Source organism: Lithobates pipiens, unplaced genomic scaffold, assembly GCF_037356315.1.
Source record: "Lithobates pipiens isolate NorthernLeopardFrog02 unplaced genomic scaffold, aLitPip1_a1.2 Scaffold_1, whole genome shotgun sequence".
Taxonomy (NCBI): Eukaryota; Metazoa; Chordata; class Amphibia; order Anura; family Ranidae; genus Lithobates; species Lithobates pipiens.
Window position 1 is genome coordinate 191306111 of NW_027507685.1, and position 8210 is coordinate 191314320.

Below are 8210 nucleotides of genomic sequence, written 5' to 3' on the forward strand. Positions count from 1 at the left end.
GGAATGGCTTGCAGAGATCTTCTGATTGGAGTTAGGTGAGATGTCCAGGCGAGAAGCCAGTTCAAAGCCAAAGTCAGGTACCAGGTGTGGACATGAGCATAGTCTGGAGGATAGCCAGGGTCATACACAAGAGATCAGGAAAAGACAGTCTGTTAAACAAGCTGGGGTCAGATCAAGGGGCAGGCAGAAGACAGGTCCAAGGGCAAGCCGAGTTGGTAACCGATATCCACAGATGCAAGGTAACACAGGAACACAGGAACAAATACACTGGAGAGCCAAAGATCAACCAGCAATCACAGAGGGTGACTGGCTCCCTTATAAAGGCCTTTTGAAACCAATCCGGGCCGGAAACATGCTCGGCTGTGAGCAAGTGGGTGTGCATTTGTGCAACCATGTAAGATACATTCAGGAATGCCAGGTCTTCGTGAGCCTCTGCGGCGTATAGTGTCCTAAGTAATATATTATGAAGTAGTTTGGGTGCACTGTGCACACTGTTCTAGCACTCAGCTTTTTTTTCTCCTTTCAAAGAAAGCAGCAATGTACTGTGAACAAAAGGCAGCGCTAAGAACAGATGGTCAGTAACAAGTAAATGCTCTGCTTGGAGTACCCCAACTTAAAAAAGGCCCTATCAAAATTAATTAAAAAAATGCTAATTCAATGAACCCCAAAACACCACCTCTAAAAAAAAACCTTGCAGCAAAAAAATAGCAGTTTAATCCTAAAATACAGACCATATCAACCTAAAAGAGAAAGCAATACCCAGTTCCCCCCCCCCCCCCCCAAATAAAACCCCACAAAATACTGACCCACAAACTCAATTTGTGTGCAATGGGAAGACTTGCAGCAAAAAAAAAGAAAGAAAAAAAGCTATGGTTAGGACAGCAGCTGACACTAACCGTTGAAATCAACTAAAAAAAAATCATTAAACATTCTGTGATGTACCTGAATTTTAATTGAAATTAGCTTTTTGCAGCCCCCTGTGCAACAGAACTAATACTAGTGGAGGTAGAAGCAGATGAAGGATCACATCTGTAATGAAAGCTCCTATATATGCAGAACTGATTGCATAGGTTAAGAAGTACAGATCTGAATCTACCCAAAGGCACCTTGAGATGCCTGCTATTTGATGGCAGTGACAATTTTGAGCACCAAGAGCACAGGTATACTAAAAGACTTTAGATGTCCAAAAATGTTGAAAAAAAAATCCTGCCAAAAATCCAGTATTGTCCTGTGCTCTGTATACTATGCGGTGTCATTTCAAGCAGTGATATCCAGTACTTTCTGTGAACTACAGAACACTTTCTCCTATGTTATGGAGTTGACGATAATGGGCAGTGTTCTATAGCACTTTCACCTTAGGACAGGAAGTGTGTTACTGGCAGGATCACCAAATAAAAATAAAGGGGGGGGGGGGCTGAAAAAAGGAAACAAGTCTTTGTATATTACTGTAAGTTTTCTGACATATTTGCAATAACAATTATTAAACCAGAAAAAATAAAACAAATGCAGCCTCTATATTTATAGACTGGTAGGCTGTAATATATTAGACTTTTGTTTTTGGGTTTAGATACACGTTAATATTGTATATTTTCTCATTAAGAATTCAGTTGATCTCTCTCATCCTTGTTTGCTGCTTGACATGTAGCAAGTATTTATGGGCAGGGCTACCCATGAGGTAGATCTTTAAAGGGAAGCTCTAATTTAACCCCTTCACGCCTATGTAGCACAAACATGCGGGCTCGGCTTGAAGGCTGTACGGGGGTGATTCCGACGGTCGGCTTTCTTATGATAACAACCGATATAGTTGAAAGCTGATTGGCTGTTATAGCAAGCAGCAGGAGGCCCGAGTGACCACTGGGAGGCCCAAGCAACCAGCCGGCATGTCCGGCTGGCTGGAGGCCCGAATTAAGCCAGAACTGCCTTTCGATTGGGTCTCGGATCTAGTAACCCTTTATCTTTTGTGGCCCCCAATGATCTCCCAGCACCCTGGCCACAAAAGATATATATCTGGCTGCCTTGGAGGGGACAGGGAGGAGGTGGGACGAGAGCCGTACACATAGAAGTATTTCCTGTTTACACAGCTGCCTCTGTAATAGGAAGTCCCTTTTCCAGTGCTGCCATTGGACAACTGTTCTGTCCATCAAAGGAGACGGGGATTTCTATTAAAGAAGTTGCAGAGAAAACAGGAGTTATTCCTGTGTCTAATCTTTTGGTACTCACCCCGCCACCTCCCTGTCCCCTCCGAGGCTGCAGATGGATGGAGATCAGTCAGGCTGCACTGATTGCAATTGTGAGTCTAAATTCCTGGCAATGGTGGGTGCTGCATTTTGCTAGTGATGGGGGCTGCATTCCTGGCAATGGTGGGTGCTGCATTCCTGGCCATACTGGGTGCTGTATTCCTGGCAATTGGGGTGCTGCATTCCTAGCAATGGTGGGTGCTGCATTCATGGCAATGGTGGGGCTGCATTCCTGGCAATGATGGGGGCTGCATTCCTGACAATGGTGGGTGCTGCATTCCTGACAATGATGGGGGCTGCATTCCTGGCAACGGTGGGGGCTGCATTCCTGGCCATACTGGGTACTACATTGCTGGCAATGGGGGTGCTGCATTCCTGGCCATACTGGGTGCTGCATTCCTGGCAAAGGTGGGCGTTGCATTCCGGGTGGTATATATGGTATATATAAATATGGTATATCCAAATAACACACCCAAGCCCATCTATTTACTCACACACAGCCACAAAGGCAAGAGAATCCTTGTTGGGCAGTGTATTAGAGCTCAAACTAACACACAGACCGCATTTTAATGGTTCAAAGAATGTCAGGCAAAATGGTCGGCCCCTGCTATAGGTAACATTTAAAGATGGACATCTGTGCTAAAAAAATATATATATTGTGTGGGGAAACTAAGTAATTTGCTAGCAAAAAAATACAGATTTTAACCTGTACGCAACAAATGTCAGAAAAAGGCTTAGGCATTAAGGGATTAAGTGTTTTTATGCAGAGAAATCAGCAGTTACAACAATGCAGTATTCTTCATCCAAAGTTCAGTTCCATACAGCAAGGCATTTACAGTATATATATCACTTAGGGCAGAACAATAATGCAGAGCTTACATATGGGAGGCTGCTCAGGAAATGCTTCCTTAAACGTGTACCCTTGAGGCATCTTAGAGGAGACCTTCCCAAAAGGATGCTGTGGTATCAGAGTGGAATGCAGATATGTGCCAGACCAATGGAAGCTGGAACATTGGTAAACATACTTTCCCCGAATGCCAGGCAGTCTCCAATTCCTGGCAATGGTGGGTGCTGCATTTTTGCTAGTGATGGGGGCTGCATTCCTGGCAATGGTGGGTGCTGCATTCCTGGCCATACTGGGTGCTGTATTCCTGGAAATTGGGGTTCTGCATTCCTTGAAATACTGGGTGCTGCATTCCTAGCAATGGTGGGTGCTGCATTCATGGCAATGGTGGGGGCTGCATTCCTAGCAATGATGGGGGCTGCATTCCTGACAATGTTGGGTGCTGCATTCCTGGCAACGGTGGGGCTGCATTTCTAGCAATGGTGGGTGCTGCATTCCTGGCCATACTGGGTACTGCATTGCTGGCAATGGGGGTGCTGCATTTCTGGCAATACTGGGTGCTGCATTCTAGGCAATGGGGGTGCTGCATTCCTGGCAAAGGTGGGTGCTGCATTCTGGGCGGTATATATGGTATATATAAATATGGTATATCCAAATAACACACCCAAGCCCATCTATTTACTCACACACAGCCACAAAGGCAAGAGAATCCTTGTTGGGCAGTGTATTAGAGCTCAAACTAACACACAGACCACATTTTAATGGTTCAAAGAATGTCAGGCAAAATTTTCGTTTTTGCCACATCAGTGTTTATATACCAGAGACTAGATTCAGCCTGCCACTCATTCATGTCTCATTCTCTATTCCACATCATCGTGGCTTATTTCATATCAAAAATTTTCCCAAAGATTCCTTATACTCATATCAAAAATTCATAGCATTTAAGAAATACAGAAAAAAGACAAAAGAGAACAAGATAGGAATAAAGCTCCGCACCCTTGGTGTTCTTAAAGTGTACACAGTTACTATATCCATTACCCTGGCATCTCATACCTGTATTGAATTTTCCTCCCCCCAGCTCCCCCCCATCACCATAAGACACCATCGTCTACCTAATTGGATTATAGCCTCCTCTCTCCTCTCCCCAGTTCTATGGCAATATCATTCTCTGGTTAACGAGCAGAGTCATGAAGAGGCCAGCAAGAAAGCCCTGGGAAACGAAGGGTCCACCCTTTGTGAAGTGGGAAAGACACTCATAGAGAGAGAGAGAGATACAAAGAGATATTAAGGGAATCACAGCGAAAGGGAGAGAGACACCAATCGCCCGTGGGGAGAGTCTATTTTCTGTGACATAAGCTATTAAAGCCCGTCTACTTATGGTAAAATCCCCAACTTCCGCAAGCAAGACCCCCATAAGTTTGTGAACTTCTTATTGTTGCCCTGTTCGATGAAAAAGACCCTTTCGTTACAAATTGTCGTTTTTATGGTTGCCAGCCAAGTTTCAAATGACGGGCCCGAGTGTGAATGCCATTGTTGCGCAATTACCTTCCTTGCCTGGAAGAGACACCTAATCACTGGAATTATAGTGACGTTGGGAATTGTAAGACCCTCAGGTATAGTCAGGAGATAAGTCCTAACCGTTGCTTTCAATGTTAGGTTAAAGGTTCTGTTAATTTGATCTATAACCTGCGTCCAATACCTAAATAATTTCAGACACCTCCAGAACATGTGAATGAAATCGCCGGTTAAGCCGCATCTGGGACAGTGGTCATTATTTCTCCAGCCTAATTTAAACATTTTCTTGGGGGTATGATATACCCGATAAAAAAAGAAAAGGTGGGAAGCTTTCTGGGAAGGGGAAATCGAAACTCTAGTTCCATGATCGATTATCTTGTCCCAGTCGGAGTTAGACAGCGGACCCACATCATTCTCCCATCTTTTCCTACTTTTAAGCGGGGCTTCATGGTCTAGCATTTTATCCCCTAGTCTAGCGTACATATAAGAAATCAGTCCCTTAAGCGTGTCCTGGGACATAATTTGTGATAACACCCGAATCTGAATCCACTGTACCTTTTGGGGTCCGAATTGTGACTGGTCTGCATGTCTGACCTGGAGATATTTGTAAAACGAACGGTTCGACAGCGAGAACTCCAATTTTAAACTAGTGAATGATTTAATATCTGAACCCTGAAATATTTGCGTTAGTTGGTTTATCCCTTGGTTCGCCCATTCTCTGCATCTTTCAACTTTAGCTAATTCGGCCAAGTTTCTATTATTCCATAAAGGGGCCAATACCGATATCCCCTGGTATCCTAGTAAAACCTTAGCTGTTTTCCAGAGTTTAACAATCAGGTTAATCGTTGGACAGCATATACCAAACGAGTTTGCCTCAAGGGCCTCAATAAGTGTATTGTGTGGGCATCCTATCAACAGGCTGTGGCGAGGCATACCCTCGCTCAGTATTCCTGCTCCTGCTAGGTGCTGCAACTGTGCTGCCAAATAATAAAGTCTAGGATGTGGGACCGCCCTCCCCCCTTCCTCCAGCGGTAGCTGCAACGTCCGTAGACTAATCCTAGGCGGCCCCTTTCTCCATATAAAATCTCTAAACAGAGATTCTATTTTCTTAAACCACCTCGAACCGATCCATATCGGCGAGTTATGGACAAAATATAAAATTTGGGGGAGCCACACCAACGTCCCGCCATCGATAAGGGGAGGCGGCTCCAAATATCCGCCTTATATTTGAGCTTCAACAGGAGTGGGGCTAAGTTATCCTCCAGGTACCCATTTACATCCCTTGCCATCCAGACCCCCAAGTACTTAATTTTCTCCACCAACTTCAGGTTAAAGGTATCCCGTAGTACATCAGTGACCCCCGTGTCTATCGGAAGTAATGCAGATTTATTCCAGTTGATAGTGAATCCGGATATTTGGCCAAATTCCCTAATCATTCCCATTGCCGCTTTTAACGAGGTTTGAACCTCTCCCAAAAAAAGCAAAACATCATCGGCAAATAATGCGATCTTTTCCTCCATCTGACCTCTCCTAAATCCCTGTATAGCAGGGTTAGCCCTGATAGCTATGGCCAATGGTTCCATTGCTAGAACGAAAAGAAGAGGGGAAAGAGGGCATCCCTGCCTCGTACCTCGTACCAATTGGAGCACATCAGAGTACTCATTGATTTTAATTTTCGCGCTTGGATTGGTGTAGAGCATCTTTATCCATTTGATAAAATTTGTCCCAAACCCGAATCTAACAAGAGCTGCAAATAAATATTCCCACTCAAGGCAATCAAAGGCCTTGGCTGCATCCAGGGCTAATATGGCCCTGGAACCTCCATTATCTGCCGGGATCTGGATATTCAAATGGGCTCTACGTATATTAAAACTGGTAGACCTGTTCGGGATAAATCCCGACTGGTCAGAATGGATGAGCTTATAAATACACTTTTTTAAACGTGTTGCCAGTATTTTCGCTAAGATCTTTACGTCAGTGCATAACAGCGAAATCGGACGATACGAAGCAGGTTCCATAGGATCTTTTCCCTCCTTGGGGACAACTACTATAGTGGCCTCTAACATTGAGGAAGGCAACGTCCCCACCGCCAATGCCTGAGTCAATGCCTCCAGCAGTTCTGGCAGCAGAACCTCACCATATTTTTTGTAAACCTCAATAGGTATCCCGTCAGGTCCTGGTGATTTTAGGTTGGGCATCTCAGCCATGGCTTTACGAAGTTCATCAATAGTTATTGGAGCCTCCATTAACGTAGAATCTTCTGCTAATAAAGTTGGTATGCTTATGTTTCCGATAAAAGCAGGGGTCGTTCCCCCCTCTCCCCCCCTCTGGGATTTATATAGAGAGCTATAGTAGTGATGAAATATGTTTTTAATAATAGTGGGTTCAGAAGTCATCTCTCCCTGTAGCGTCCTAACCGCTAATACCGTTAAAGGGGCAGTGTTTGTTTTAACCAATAGAGACAGTAAACGACCCACTTTTTCTCCTTCCCCAAAATTCACTTGTCTCTGAACTATACGTCTATTATCTATCTTTCTCCTAATGGTCATCTTGTACTCTTGCTGCTTTTCCAACCATACCTTCTGACTGAATGGGGTTGGGTTGATAATATACTGCTGTTCTGCCCTTTGCACAGTCTTCCTAGCCTCCTCCTCCCGATTCTTCATCCCAGCTTTGTTGCCAGCAATTTGCTGGATAAAGTGTCCCCTTAAAAAAAGCTTTTAATGAATCCCAAACCACGCCCGCCGATGCAGTACCCACATTAATATGGATAAAATATTTCAGTTGAGATATTAATCGCTCTGGATCACCCAATATCTCTAACCACGAATGATCAATTTTCCATTGCCCAAAATACTGCTTTTTCCCCACAATAAGCGTCAATGTTAGGGGGGGAATGATCTGATATCCCCCTTGGGCCATATTGTACTGCCTCCACCAAAGCCAAAGCTTGGGTGTTCACCAGGGCCATATCAAGTCGAGATAAAGTAAAATAAGACATTGAAAAACAGGAGTATTGTCACTCCAACGGATACCGAGTACGCCACGAGTCGCATAACCCTACTTCCCATTGGAAGCAAGATAGCCTCGTCTCGTTTCCCGCGGTTATTGGAGTTACCGTTGGAAATCTATCTAAGGACTTGTCCAGAACTTCGTTAAAATCCCCCACTGCTCTAACGGGGATATCAGGTTTATCTATTATGAATGATATTAACTCATGTAAAATCTCCAACTTAAATGGAGGCGGAACATATATATTTGCTATCACATATGGATTATTTTCGATACAGCAATATAAAAAAATGTAGCGACCCTTTCTGTCTATGCGACTGTTATAACAGGAAAACAAAATCTCCCCATCGATCAAAATGCTCACCCCTCTTGCATATGAAGAAAATACCGAATGGAATTGAGTTTGGAATTTCCGACCACGGAGGAGCAGAACCGTCTCAGCAGTCAGGTGTGTCTCCTGCAAACATAGCAATCCGGGCCCCATGCCCTCTAATGCTGATAATACCACAGCTCTCTTGGTCGGATCTCCCAAACCCCGGACATTCCATGACATTACCCTAATTTTTTTTGCCTGCATCACATCTTAGCAACCTATATAATGG